Source organism: Adiantum capillus-veneris, chromosome 3, assembly GCF_014529385.1.
Source record: "Adiantum capillus-veneris isolate H3 chromosome 3, ASM1452938v2, whole genome shotgun sequence".
NCBI lineage: Eukaryota > Viridiplantae > Streptophyta > Polypodiopsida > Polypodiales > Pteridaceae > Adiantum > Adiantum capillus-veneris.
In genome coordinates, this window is record NC_140933.1 from 171,325,107 (window position 1) to 171,339,816 (window position 14,710).

Sequence of the window (14,710 nt, forward strand, 5' to 3'; positions counted from 1 at the left end):
TATTTGAATTATTGACGCAATTGAGGGGTAACATTTGCAACGTTTGCACCCTGCAAACGTTTTGCAGCACTAATGGAGTGTTGTCCAGAGATGATCCAGTAATCAACATTGCGAACATCCTCTTAGGCAAGTTTGTCAAGAGGATTTTTTTTAAAAGGATCACAAGGAATCAAAATTGCTAGTATCTCCTCTTGCTTTGGTTCTTGAATGAAGTCTAAAGTCAAAATCCTAACCCAATTTATATTTAATCTTCTGTACACATAGTTTGATCGAGCAGGAAAACACCTTGTCACGTCAATGCTAAAGACTTCATTAATCCCAAAAGGATAGAATCCCTTCTTGATTTCTAAAGAGATCAGTGCCTTGTTATCTTCGAATGGAGTTTCCATGTCCATCAACTCCTCTTCAGAAACATCTTTTTCTTCTGCACTCTTTTTCATCTTCCTCTTTGCTAGTTTTTGTCGATCTTCCTCAAGAGTAGAATCATCCTTTGCCTTTATTTTTCTTCTGAGTCATTGTGCATCTTGCTCTTGTGAACCTTCTTGCTCCTCTAAATTAATGGTGGCAGTGATCTTTTCTACATGTGTTGAAGAGCTTGCACGGCCCGGGGCGGTCACTTTTTAGAATGTGTATGCTATCATGTAAGTTAACCGGAGAGGATTATTAAAAGATCAAAATGTATCAAAATGTATACATACAGAGGGAGGTGGGGGTTTTTTAAATAGGCATGTAGTGTAAATAAAGTATGTATATTGAGGTATTATTAATAACCTCTTGAACGCACGTGATATAGGAAGCTTTTGATAAGTGACCACCCTGGGTTGCATGGGCACCTCTTGATGCTGCAAGTGCACTCCTAACTATGGCTTTCCTTGTCTTCTCCACAACTTTCTTAGATAGTGTCCCTATTGGTTTCTTTGCAGGTACAATCTTCTTTGGTAAGCTCAAGACTTGCTTTGCATGTTTCACTACCTTCACTAGGTCTTCCACACAGTCCACACATGAGTCTTCTTGATTAGTGAAGCTGGAGATCTTCAATCCTGATTTTACAATAGAATTTTCTTTTCCTAGTTTGCTACCATTCATGTCTGCTACATGAAAAGTACCCAATGATAAGCAAAACTTGTTTGCCTTTGTGGTCTCTCCAATAGGTAGCACATTACATGCAAAGCATGGCATTGTTGTTGCATCCACATCATCATTGACACCCACAACAATCCCCATGTCTCCATATTTCATATCACCTTGTGACAAATATAGATGGATGTCACCTTTGTAGTTTGCATCTGTATCGTAGGTATCCACAAACCACTTCACTCCTTCTTCTTTTGTTAATTCAAAGGTCTTGTCATAAAATCTAATATCTAATATCTAACCAACCCAAATGATTCTCTCATATTAAAATGATCACTTAATGTGGGAGAATAAACGGGAACAAGGGTTAAGATATAGACATGTGCTTATAGATCTATCTCAGCATGGGGCAAATGGTAAAGGGGCCCAAATGAGATATGGTCTATCAAAGAGCAAGGCTAACAAATGGAGCATAAGACCTTAGGGTTAGCTTCATTGAAGACCTCCAATAATGTGTGTAAAAGGCCTTTGACCTTAGGTAAGCTAGGGCTGAGCTTGAGGCCCGGGAACCCGACCCAGCTCGAGGTGCTTGTCATGCTTGATGACTAAGGTGCTTGAGGTGCTTGATGATTGAGGTGCTTGAGATGCTTGAGGTGCTTAATTATTGAGATGCTTGAGATACTAGGGTTGCACTTGAGGTGAGAACCCAGCCCAAGCTTAAAGTGCTTATGAGCCAAGCTTGTGGTGGGAACTGGGCCTATGCATGAGGGGCTTGAGGTGTCAAAAAGTCAAAGATTCAATCCCTATAAGGAGGGGGCAAGCCCTACATGAGGGGGGATGAGAGAGAACACCCACACACTCACACAAGGCATGCATGGTACAAAGAAAGAAAAAGGGACACTTGTCAAGTTCCTCCTCATGTTGCCCTCATGGTGTGCCTGAAGCCTATTGGTTGGCTACCCAAGGGGTCCAATAATAATTTAGGAGATTTAATTAAATGATTTGGCATTTATCTAGCCCTCTCTCTCAAAAGGGAAAGGGGGACACTTGTCTCAAGGCTACCCTTGTTGCTTGTAATGCCTCCTGCTTGTGATTGGCTAGGCTTGGAGGGGTCCAATGAGCTTCAAGCATGAACTACAAGGGGGGGTCGACCCAAGCAATCTAGGGGGTTGATTAGGGGGTATACTTACCCACAAACACTCAGAAACACTCTCATTGTGTGCTATGCAAAGTGCAAGAGCTCCCTCTCCTTCTCCAAGCAAGTAGAGGTTGAGAGCCTACACCAACACTCTTGGATATGGAGTGCAAATCCAACCAAGAGCCATGCTTCAATGCTTAAGCTTGCCATCTCCTTATTCTTCATTACTATGCTATTATGTATGCTAGCAACAAGAGTTATGATAAGTGAGGAACTAATTCTTTCTCCTACGAAATGTTTCTTCTTCCTCTTCCCTACCCTCATTCCCTGCTAGCTCTCTCCACCTTCGAAGGTGTTTGAGGTCGTGGGACTGAGTCTTGGGATAGTTAAATCTTTCTTCAAGTTTATGTTATGTTTGTGATGCATGAAGCTTTCCATATTCATTGCATCACCTAGGTCACAAGGAACACAAAGATTGTATTGTAACAAGTCTCTCTTAATGGGAGGAATCATAATGCAAATAAGATTCTTGTAGGTCACGGCTATACTCATCGGCGGCGAAGATCTTCCCATGTACTTTGAGTAGCAATGGACTTTTAGGTCTTCCCTCAATGATCTCAAAAGGTGCTTTTCCTGTAGAAGTATGTATAGTATTATTGTAGGCATACTCTACAAGAGGTAAGTACTTTTCCCATTGTGAGCGTTGATCTACTTCGGTAACATAAGTCTTGAGTAGATCGAGTATCGTGAGATTGGCTATCTCACTTTGGCCATCCGTTTGTGGGTGATAGGCCGAAGAGAAATTCAATCTTGTTTCTAGATTTTCAAAGAGACCTTTCTAGAAATTACTGGTCATTCTAGTATCTCTATCTGACACGATGGATGTGGGTAATCCATGGTGCTTGAAAATCTGAGATATGAAGAGAGTTTCCATTTGATGTGCCTTAATAGTCTTTTTGACAGGAATAAAATATGCTTGCTTGCTAAACCTGTCAACTATTGTCCATATTCCTGTATTCCCATGGATAGACTTGGGTAATCCAAAGAAGAAATCCATGGATATACTCTCCCATGGTGAATTTGGAATAGGCAATGGCTAGAGTAATCTAGGTTGCTTCCCTCTATCATACTTGGTCTTTTGGCATGCTACACATTTTGAAACATACTCTTGTATGTCCACTTTCATGGTAGGCCAATAGAAGTATGTCTCTACTCCTCGGAGAGTAGGTTGAATACCTCTATGCCCCGCATATGGAGGAGCATGGGATTCATACATAAATTTCTCACGAAGGGAATGGGTAACACATAGCCTATTGCCGTGGAGAAGATAACCATCCTGCAAGGTGAATGGTTCCTCTTTCTTCCCCAAAGCAAGGGCTGACATTATGTCTCTAAAGTCAGGGTCAGTAGCATACTCATCTATCATAGAGGATAGATCATTGTGAGTAGCTATAGACACCGCATTAACTTTGGGTCGTCGTGAAAGTGCATCGGCCACTTGATTGTGCTTACCAGCTATGTGAGCAACATGGAAATTAAATTGCGAAAGAAAATTTGCCCACCTCATTTGTTTGTCGGAAAGCTTGGTTTGCGTCATGAAATACTTGAGACTTTGGTGGTCGGTTCGTAGGATAAATGGAGTCCCCAATAGGTAGTGCTTCCATGTGTCTAGGGCATGTAGAACAGCTAAAAGCTCTTTCTCATAAATGCCCAAGACTCGTTCATCAATATTGAGCCTTCGGCTCTCATATGATATGGCATGCCCTTCTTGAAGCAAAACTGCTCCAAGGCAATCACCACAAGCATCACATTGGACCTCAAATGGCTTTGAGAGATCTAGAAGCACGAGGACTGGTTGGGAAGTAAGCTTCTCTTTGAGCTTTTCAAAAGCATTTTGCTCCTTAGCAATCCACACAAACTTAACGTTCTTCTTATTTAAGTCATGTAGTGGTCCTGCTACTTGAGAGAATTTTGCTATGAAGCGTCTATAGTATGCGCACATACCAACAAAGCTTCTTAGCTTATGTAGATTTCTTGGGTTAGGCCATGCTTTTATTACCTCTAACTTTGATGGATCCATTTGGATACCATCTTTAGAGATAATATGACCTAGGTATTGAATCTCTTGTAGGAAGAATTCGCTTTTCTTTTGGTTGAGAAAAAGCTTGTTCTCCCTCAATGCTTGAAAAATCACTTGGAGATGTTGCTTATGTTCCTCCAAAGACTTGGAGTAGATGATGATATCATCAAAGAACACTCCAGTGAATTTGCGGTATGGTCTAAAAATTTTCTCCATCAAACGATTGAACGTAGCTGGTGCATTAGTCAAGCCAAAAGGCATGACTAGATATTCATAAAGACCAAACGTTGTGCGAAACGCGGTCTTTAAGATATCTTCATCCACTATCCTTATTTGATGATAGCCACTCTTAAGGTCAATCCCACTGAAGTAGGTCGATCCTTGTAGCTTATCAAACAGATCTTCTACCCGAGGTACGGGAAATCTGCTTTTGATAGTGATATAGTTTAGTGCTCGATAGTCCACACACATACGGTATGTACCATCTTTCTTTTGCACTAAAAGGACTGGAGAACAAAAGGGAGAGGAACTAGGCCTCACCATCCCTTTGTCTACCAGCTCTTGTACTTGCCTCATGATCTCCTCTTGTTGAGCTTGTGAGACTCGATAAGGAGGCTTGTTAGGTGGTTAGCATCCAGGAAGGAGCTCAATACGATGGTCATCATCCCCTTGTTTTGGAGGTACGTCCATAGGGATATCATCGATGAACACATCTAGGAATCCTTTTAGAAAATTAGACAAGTCTAACTCTTCTTGATTCCTACCATTTACATTTGATGAAACATTAGTATCTTTTAGAGACTCTTTGATAAAAATCATGTACGCAGAAACTGAGCTCTTCATTGACTTATCAAAAGCAAGAGGATTTACAAGTGGAATAGTGCGACCACCCTCACTAGCATCTATATACATGTTCTTTCCCGTGTAGGTGAAGTAGATTCTCCTTTCAGGGAACTTCATGTTGGCAGCCATGCGATCAAACCATGGTGCCCCTAGGATAACATCCTCATGTTGGAGAGGAGAGATGAAGAAGTCTTCCTTGTCGACATAGCTTTGGACATGAAGCCTCAACTGCCCAATCAAGGGAGTAACGGAGGCTTGTTGTCCCTTGAAAGCTGCATTAGCCACTACTATATCTCCCATCTCAAAAGCTTGAATGCCCAACTTGGTGGCCAACTCCATTGATATGAAGTTAAGAGTAGAGCTAGGGTCAAACAAGATGAAGGCATCATGCTCTCTTACCTTTCCCCAAGCATAGGAAAGTGATGATCCTTTGCAGTGAGCATCCTCTTTTGGAGCTTCGATGGTGGAAGCCCTAGGAGTCTCATTGCGAGTATTCTTCTTGGGGCAAGAACGATAGCCATGTCCTTGCTCCCCACACTTGAAACACTTATGGTCCTTGCGAAAATCTTCAAGCTCTTTAGGAGAGAGTTTGTTTTTACCTTTGTAAACTCCCTTCTCCTTGGACCAATTGTTGTTGTTGTTGAAATTGACTTGGGAAGTATTTTGAACATTGGTTTTCCCCTTTGCATCATTTTTGTCTTTGTTTTCCATGGGCTTGACATTACGTCTAGCCCCTTGATGGAAATTGATGCGTGAAGCAACCATGGTGTGATGGATTACTTCGCTAATAGTACCAGGCCGTTGAGAGTTGATGTATTTGGCCATCTCTTCAGGTAATCCCGCACAGAATTGTTGCCTTTGATCGGCAAAGTCTATCTTTTGAAAGACAGTAGCCTTGAGATGTAAATCCCAAAACTTGTCTACATATTTGTGGATAGACTCATGGGAGAGGAGCTTCAAGCTGCGCCATTCGATAAGTACTTTGTCCTTTGCATCGCTTGCAAGGAATTGCTTCATGATGGAAACTCGTAGAGTTTTCCATGTCTTTGGGGCTTCACCATTTCCACGAAGGCTAGCCCACCATTGACGAGCTGATTTTTGGAAGTGTATAGCTACATGGCGTAGCTTAGAGGACTCTGTGAAGCCCTCATCTCCAAAGGTCGCATCAAATTGCTGGATGAAGGCCAACACTTTGTCGGTAGCACCGAAGGTGCCATCATAGGTGAGAAAAGAGATACTCTTTCCTCCCTCCTTGAACTTCTTTAGCTTTTGTGACCTTCGCCATGCAGGAAATGATTTGCGATGTCCTCCCCTCTTGTATTCTCTAGGAGAATAACCATAACTTTCATCAGAAGAGGAGGAAGGTGAAGAAGAAGGAGAAGAGGGTGACCTCTTCCTAGCCCTTTTCTTCCTTTGTTTCCTCTCTTGCCTTTCAGAGTGATGAGGAGGACTATGTGTTGATCTTTTCCTCTTGGGAGGAGTGGGCGATCGTCTAGACCGCCGTCTTCGTGGAGCCACATCTTCAGAGGAACTTAAACTTTCATTTCTTTCTTACTCTTTGGATTCCTCCTCTCGAATGGGAGAGAGTCTTCTTTTGGGGGTCTCTTCAAGAGGCCTCCTAAACTCTCTCTCCTCTTGGAGAGGAAGGAAAATTCCATAAGCATGAAGTTTTTGATTAACTTCGGCTTGCAAAGCAGGGTTGCCCATAGCTTGCTGCAACCTAACGAGATAATTCATAAACATGGGAGCATCATCATTAGCACCTTCATGTGCAAAATCAAAGCTATCAATCTTCATTCTACTCTCTTGATTATTGTCAGCCATGCTAAAAACATTTATGTATGTACTTAGTGTATGCTTTGGCAATTCAAAACCTTAGTTGCCACTCCTCTTAGCCTTTGAAAATTGGCTCTTAAGTATCTACACCCACGGCTCGAAGTGGTTAATTATAGAGAGTAGAGGAGCAGGTCTAACATAGCAGAGTTGCCAAGGGCTAGCTCCTTTCGGACTTCTTATGGCTCAATAATGGTAAAGCCGTAGGCAAGTCTAAAAAGACTCCATTATTAAGTCCAAAGCTCCCGAGGTGTGCACCATCCCCCACATAGTGGGCTCAATAAAACCGATAATAGATCCCAGTTCCACTTACCCTAATATAATTAACAACATCAACCATTTATAGGCTACTTAAGGACCTCTCTTCTTAAGCAAGAAGAGAGAAACCAAATGCTCTGATACCAATGTAATGGAATTGGCCTATTTAACTTGAGAGTAGAAAAAATTAATGAAAGTACTTTTGAGAAATGACTTTGTGAGCATAGCGGGTGAACATAGTCGAAGATAGCAACATAATCATAGCAATTAGTTAACTTGGCATGAACAATACTTTTGCAAGAGAGAATTTAGAGAACATGACAACAGTTGAGGACTGGATTTATGTGGAGCCGGTCCCCCCTCCAATACTTATCAACTCAAGTTGCCCAACCATTGGCTCATACACAATGCCTTTCATGTAAGCCTACTTAAGCCCTACAAAGGAGAGCCGCCAATTGAACCAATTATTGAAGACCCTCCCGAAGTTGAAGACCAAGAAGAGGTGCTACAACCCGAAGCTGTTCTTCGGCATGAAGACAAGGTACTACGACATGGTAAGATTATCCGACGGTATCTTATTAAGTTCAAAAATTATCCTTTTGAAGATGCTAGATGGATGCAAGGAATATAGCTTAAGGATAGTAAGAACCTTGTCAATGCTTACAATGCTACATTAGAGTAAGCAAATGTACAAATTTCTTGACTCATTTTCTTGTCTTATAAGACTAGTCCTCTTTTTAATTGTGCACAAATTTAACTAGTATGCATGCTTAGAATCATGTTTGTGATGACGACGTCTTTCAAACACCAAGTAGAATTTGTCACTCTACTTTGGGAGAATGAAATGGACTAAAGAGCAGACATGCTTGCGGCAGCTATGTCTCCCAAGCACCAAACAGATTATTCATCCATCTTGGAAAGATGTCGTAGGGTAAAAAGGGATCTTCTACCCGCTAAGTAAAATTGACTAATGACTAAGGCTTTATCTCTTCTACCTCATAGTCGAGGATGACTATGATTTCAAGAGAGAGGTAATGTCATAAAATCTAATATCTAATATCTAACCAACCCAAATGATTCTCTCATATTAAACTGATCACTTAATGTGGGAGAATAAACGAGAACAAGGGTTAAGATATAGACATGTGCTTATAGATCTATCTCAGCATGAGGTAAATGGTAAAGGGGCCCAAATGAGAGATGGTCTATCAAAGAGCAAGGCTAACAAATGGATCATAAGACCTTAGGGTTAGCTTCATTGAAGACCTCCAATAATGTGTGTAAAAGGCCTTTGACCTTAGGTAAGCTAGGGCTGAGCTTGAGGCGCGGAAACCCGACCCATCTCGAGGTGCTTGTCCTGCTTGTCATGCTTGATGACTAAGGTGCTTGAGGTGCTTGACATGCTTGAGATGCTAGGGTTGCACTTAAGGTGAGAACCCAGCCCAAGCTTAAAGTGCTTATGAGCCAAGCTTGTGGTGGGAACTGGGCCTATGCATGAGGGGCTTGAGGTGTCAAAAAGTCAAAGATTCAATCCCTACAAGGAGGGGGCGAGCCCTACATGAGGGGGGATGAGAGAGAACACCCACACACTCACACAAGGCATGCATGGTACAAAAAAAGCAAAAGGGACACTTGTCAAGTTCCTCCTCATGTTGTCCTCATGGTGTGCCTGAAGCCTATTGGTTGGCCACCCAAGGGGTCCAATAATAATTTAGGAGATTTAATTAAATGATTTAGCATTTATCTAGCCCTCTCTCTCAAAAGGGAAAGGGGGACACTTGTCTCAAGGCTACCCTTGCTGCTTGTAATGCCTTCTGCTTGTGATTGGCTAGGCTTGGAGGGGTCCAATGAGCTTCAAGCATGAGCTACAAGGGGGGTCGACCCAAGCAAGCTAGGGGGTTGCTTAGGGGGTATACTCACCCACACACACTCAGAAACACTCTCATTGTGTGCTATGAAAAGTGCAAGATCTCCCTCTCCTTCTCCAAGCAAGTAGAGGTTGAGAGCCTACACCAACACTTTTGGATATGGAGTGCAAATCCAACCAAGAGCCATGCTTCAATGCTTAAGCTTGACATCTCCTTCTTCTTCATTACTATGCTATTATGTATGCTAGCAACAAGAGTTATGATAAGTGAGGAACTAATTCTTTCTCCTACGAAATGTTTCTTCTTCCTCTTCCCTACCCTCATTCCCTGCTAGCTCTCTCCACCTTCGAAGGTGTTTGAGGTCTTGGGACTGAGTCTTGGGATAGTTAAAGCTTTCTTCAAGTTTATGTTATGTTTGTGATGCATGAAGCTTTCCATCTTCATTGCATCACCTAGGTCACAAGGAACACAAAGATTGTATTGTAACAAGTCTCTCTTAATGGGAGAAATCATAATGCAAATGCCTATTGGAGGGGGAACCGGCTCCACATAAATCCGGTCCTCAACTTTTGTCATGTTCTCTAAATTCTCTCTCTTGCAAAATTATTGTTCATGCCAAGTTAACTAATTGCTATGATTATGTTGCTATCTTCAACTATGTTCACATGCTATGCTCACAAAGTCATTTCTGAAAAGTACTTTCATTAATTCTGTTACTCTCAAGTTAAATAGGCCAATTCCATTACAGGTCTTGTCAACCTTTATTCTTGGAGCAGTAGTTTTAGCGTGGGTGGACATTCCAAGAACATCGAGTGTGAAGACTTGTGCACCCTGCTCTGGTATACTTGGTACATTGGAAGCCTCCATTCCTGAAACAACCAAAAAGAACAATATTAGAACCTAAATAAAGAGCATATGTTTAAGTTAAATAGTACATTTTAAAAAAACATTAGCATGTGTAGGCGAGGCTCGAACTTAAGTTTGAGCCAAAAGATGTTGTTTTGTACCCTTGCTAGCCACAAGGATGTCATGAGAGTAGTCTTGCAAGTTAGTGCTACATTAAATTTGAGCCTAAAAGTGAAACTCTATGATTTTTCTAGCCAGAAGGATGTCATGAGGCTAGGCATGCACCCTAGTGCTACATTAGCATATGGAGAGGAAGCTCAAACTTAAGTTTGAGCCATAAAGTGATTTTTTCTAGCCAGAAGGATGTCATGAGGCTAGGCATGCACCCTAGTGCTACATTAGCATATGGAGAGGAAGCTCAAACTTAAATTTGAACCTAAAAGTGAATTTTTATTCCCTAATGCACTTGAGGCTCGAACTTAAGATCGAGCCTAAAGGTGCTATTCTATGCCCTTGATAGCCACAAATATGTCATCAAGCTAGCCTTCCATGCTAGTGCTACACTCGAATATGCAAGTGGGGATCAAACTTAAGTTTGAGCCTCTTGTCATTGGTAACCAAAAGGATGCCATGAGGCTATACTTAAGTTCAATCCTAAGTGTTTTTCTATTCTTGCATGAATCCTAAAAGGACTTAGTGAATCTAGATTTTCATGATAGTGCTATACTAACATATCTAGGTGAGGCTCGAACTTAAGCTCGATCCTCTTGCCTCTGATAGCCGCAAGGATGTCCCTTGGCTAGCCTTATACCCTAGTGCTACAATAGCATATGCAAATAAGGCTATCCACAAGGATGTCATGAGGCAAGCCTTGCACCCTAGTTCTAAAGAATATACACTTGAGGCTCGAACTTAAGATTGAGCCTAAAGGTGTTCTTCTATGCCCTTGGTAGCAACAAGCCCTACATGCTGGTGCTACTCTAGTATATGCAAGTGAGGTCGAACTTAAGTTTTTTTGAGCCTACTGGCATTGGTAGCCACACAGACGTCATGAGGCTAACCTTACACCCTAGTGCTAAAGTAACATATACAGTTGAGGCTCAAACTTAAGTTCAAGACAGACTTGCTATATTAGCATATGTAGGCAAAGTTCAGACTTAAGTTCAAGACAGACTTGCTATATTAGCGTATGTAGGCAAGGTTCTAACTTAAGCTCTTGCCTCTTTCCCTATGTAGCCACAAGGATGTCATTAAGCCAAACTTGCTACAATAGCATATGTAGGCAAGGTTCGAACTTAAATTTGAGCCGCTTTCCCTAAGTAGACACAAGGATGTCATTAAGTTAGACTTGCTATACTAGCATAAGTAGGCAAGGTTCAAACTTAAGTTTGAGCCTCTTTCCCTAAGTAGCCACAAGGATGTCATTAAGGTAGCCTGCAATAGCATATGTAGGCAAGGTTTGAACTTAAATTTGAGCCGCTTTCCATAAGTATCCACAAGGATATCATTAAGTTAGACTTGCTATACTAGCAGATGTAGGCGAGGTTCGAACTTAAGTTCGAGTCTCTTTCCCTAAGTAGCCACAAGGATATCCCTCGGCTAGCCTTACACACTGGTGCTACAATATCATATGCAATTGAGGCTTAAACTTAAGTTTGAACCTAAAGGTGTTGTTCTGTTCCCTTGGTATCCACAAGGATGTCATGAAGCTAGACTTTCATGCTAGTGCTATACTAGCATATGTAGGCAAGGCTCAAACTCAAGTTCGAGCCTCGTGACCTTAGTAGACTCAAGGACGTCATGAGGAAAGCTTTGCATCCTAGTGCTACACTAGCATATGAAAATGAGGCTTGAACTTAAGGTGCTATTCTATACCCATGGTAGCCACAAGGATGGCATTAGGCTTGCATTATAGTGCTACACTAGCCTATGCAAGTGAGGATCAAACTTAAGTTCGAGCCTCTTGGAATTAGTATCTCCAAAGGATGAGTCTAGACTTACTCCCTAGTGCTACAATAGCTTATACAGTTGAGGCTCGAACTTAAGCTCGAGCCTCAAAGTGTTTTTCTTTTCCTTTGGTATCCACATGGATGTCATGAAGCTATACATGCATCATAGTGCTATACCGACATTTGTAGGCAAGGTCTATACTTAAGTGCAAGATTTTTCCCATTGTTTGCCACAAGGATGCTATTCTATGACCTTAGTAGCTATAAGGATTTCACGAGGCTAACCTTTCACCCTAGCGCTACGAAATACTCAAACTTTAGCTTGAGCCTAAAGATATTTTGCCATGTCCTTGATAGCCGCAAGGATGTCATGAGGCTGTGCCCTTGCATAATAGGGCTACACTGCAAGCAAGGCTCTTTCCATTGGTAGCTACAAGGATGTTAGGAGGCAAGCCTTGCATCCTAGTTCTAAAGAATATGCACTTGAGGCTCGAACTTAAGATCGAGCCTAAAGGTGTTCTTCTATGCCCTTGGTAGCAACAAACCCTACATGATGGTGCTACTCTAGTATATGCAAGTGAGAATTGAACTTAAGTTTGAACCTACTGGCATTGGTAGCCACACAGATGTCATGAGGCTAACCTTACACCCTAGTGCTAAAGTAACATATACAGTTGAGGCTCAAACTTAAGTTCAAGGAAAACTTGCTATATTAGCATATGTAGGCAAGGTTTGAACTTAAGTTGGAGCCTTTTTCCCTAAGTAGCCACAAGGATGCCATTAAGCCAGACTTGCTACAATAGCATATGTAGGCGAGGTTCGAACTTAAATTTGAGCCACTTTTCCTAGAGCTATTATGCTCTAGCCCTGGTTAAGTCTCAAGAACTTGCATGAGGCAACGCTATCATGCTAAAATATCCACAATAAGCTCATGAGGCCACACTAGAGTGGAATATAATAGTGCTTTGAGAGCATTAGTGTGAGGTCCTTGAGACGACGGATCTGATGGTAAACCTGGTGGCCACTAGATCTATAGCGGAAGCAAACAAAGTGGTTCAGGGTTCATCTAGCGGACAATCTATCATCACAAAGTGAGTCGAGTTAGAGACTACTAGCAACGAGATCTAGCTCCACCTCGCAGGGGAAGCGTAATTAACCTATCTAGCAATCCTAAGACCCACCTTCCAAGAGGAGAGAAATCTCGAGTGCCTTTTTTCCCATGTTTCAGAAGCACGTACACTTGAGACTCCGCCGCTCTAGGGGCAATGAGTAATACTAGTGTCGATTTAAAAACTATGGGGACGGAGAGTTCTCGACCAATCAGGACCACACTTCCCATAGGCATTGGCAACCTGAGCCAAGCCCCCACTTTCCACCCCCACACTCACACTTCCTTGTGTGTCCTAATTACTACCACGAGGTTGTTCGATATATAAGTTCCTTGATTAGATTCCGATTCACAAGGTTCGTTAAAACAACCCTTCAATCAGTATTGCAAAGCGGCACCAAGACAGTAATTCTAATAAAAATTCTACTCAAACTTATTCATTAAAATTCCAATGTTCTGGAGGTACAACATCCCCCCTCCAGCGAGAGTTTACTCCTCCCGTTGTCGCCTAGCTGCCCATACAACTAGGTATGTCCATCTCATAGAAAGCACGACATGAACATTTCCACCCCATAGAAAGCAAGACGTGGGTTCCCACCACTTAACCAGCAAACGTGTGTATCCACCGCTTAACCAGCACATGTGGATTCAAGAGCCCTTAACCAGGAACTTTGCACCCTGTGATCAGGAGAGGGTTCGGACTAGTATCAACATTGGAAATAGAAATAAACATGCCGAGCTAAATTTTCCCAAGCAGACATTCTTTCCTATTTCAAACAGTATATCCATCAACCATTCTTTCCTACTTAGAATTTAATATACACTTCAATTCAAATGCCGAGGTTTCCGTCGGATTTCTCCAACATGTTTAGGGATATGTTCTTTCCTAACTTATCGTATGCAATGTTAAATTAAACAACTTGAATAAAAATGTGACCTACCTCCCCCATTTCCTCGTCATTGGCCCATGAGATGGCCGGTACTTGGTCGTCCATGGGAGCTTTTCCTTCCCCATTCACGTTGCTTGTTCCCACCTCGCGGTCGTGGGCACCACCGAAGCGAGTTCTCTTTACCGGGGCCATTTTATGCTCACTGCTTAATTGACAAACTTGGGGAAAAAGAACTAATGTTGGAGAGTACCATAACAATCAAGATGACATATTAGAATCACTGAACAATTCATTTCATACGAGGGTTTAGATTTCCTTCAAGGCATAGTAATTTATGGGTAGTACCTTACTTGATCTATGGGAATTGGCTCTAAAGTTAAGCACTTGGCCTAGGTAATTAGAATTTTCAGATTTTACTTGATCAATTTACTAGCGGAGTGAATTAGACGTGCTCAATCACCTTCATAGTATAAGTAGATTCAGATTTACCGTATGCATAGGTGAGAGAAAATTCCCTTCCTAGTGGATTAATGATGGATTAATTTCCCTTAATTACTTCCTAATCTATGAATAGATTGAAGCTAATTTAGCTATTCAAACATTGTGTGGTAATATGATGACAATGACCTATCCCACATCATTACCGGCTTGACAATTATTTACTATGATGACTAGCGAGAGATTTCTTCTTACTAATCATGCATTAATCTATGATTATGAGAGGTTAATTGCTTGCAAAATTAACAATTGGATGATGATTATGTAATAGACTAATGATATGGAGAATTAGAGAGCAGCTATTGAGTAATCTAGCTATGATTAA

At 41.7% G+C, this 14,710-nt stretch overlaps 1 long non-coding RNA gene across 1 annotated transcript; it reads right to left on the reverse strand.

The window, feature by feature from the left end:
- Positions 1–9,826: 9,826 nt before the first annotated feature.
- LOC147462186 (uncharacterized) lies at positions 9,827–14,098 on the reverse strand. The gene is made up of 2 exons (XR_015186783.1): positions 13,939–14,098; positions 9,827–9,963 (listed from the first exon to the last, which is right to left on the reverse strand). It is a non-coding gene; the product is annotated as an uncharacterized LOC147462186 (long non-coding RNA).
- Positions 14,099–14,710: the final 612 nt, after the last annotated feature.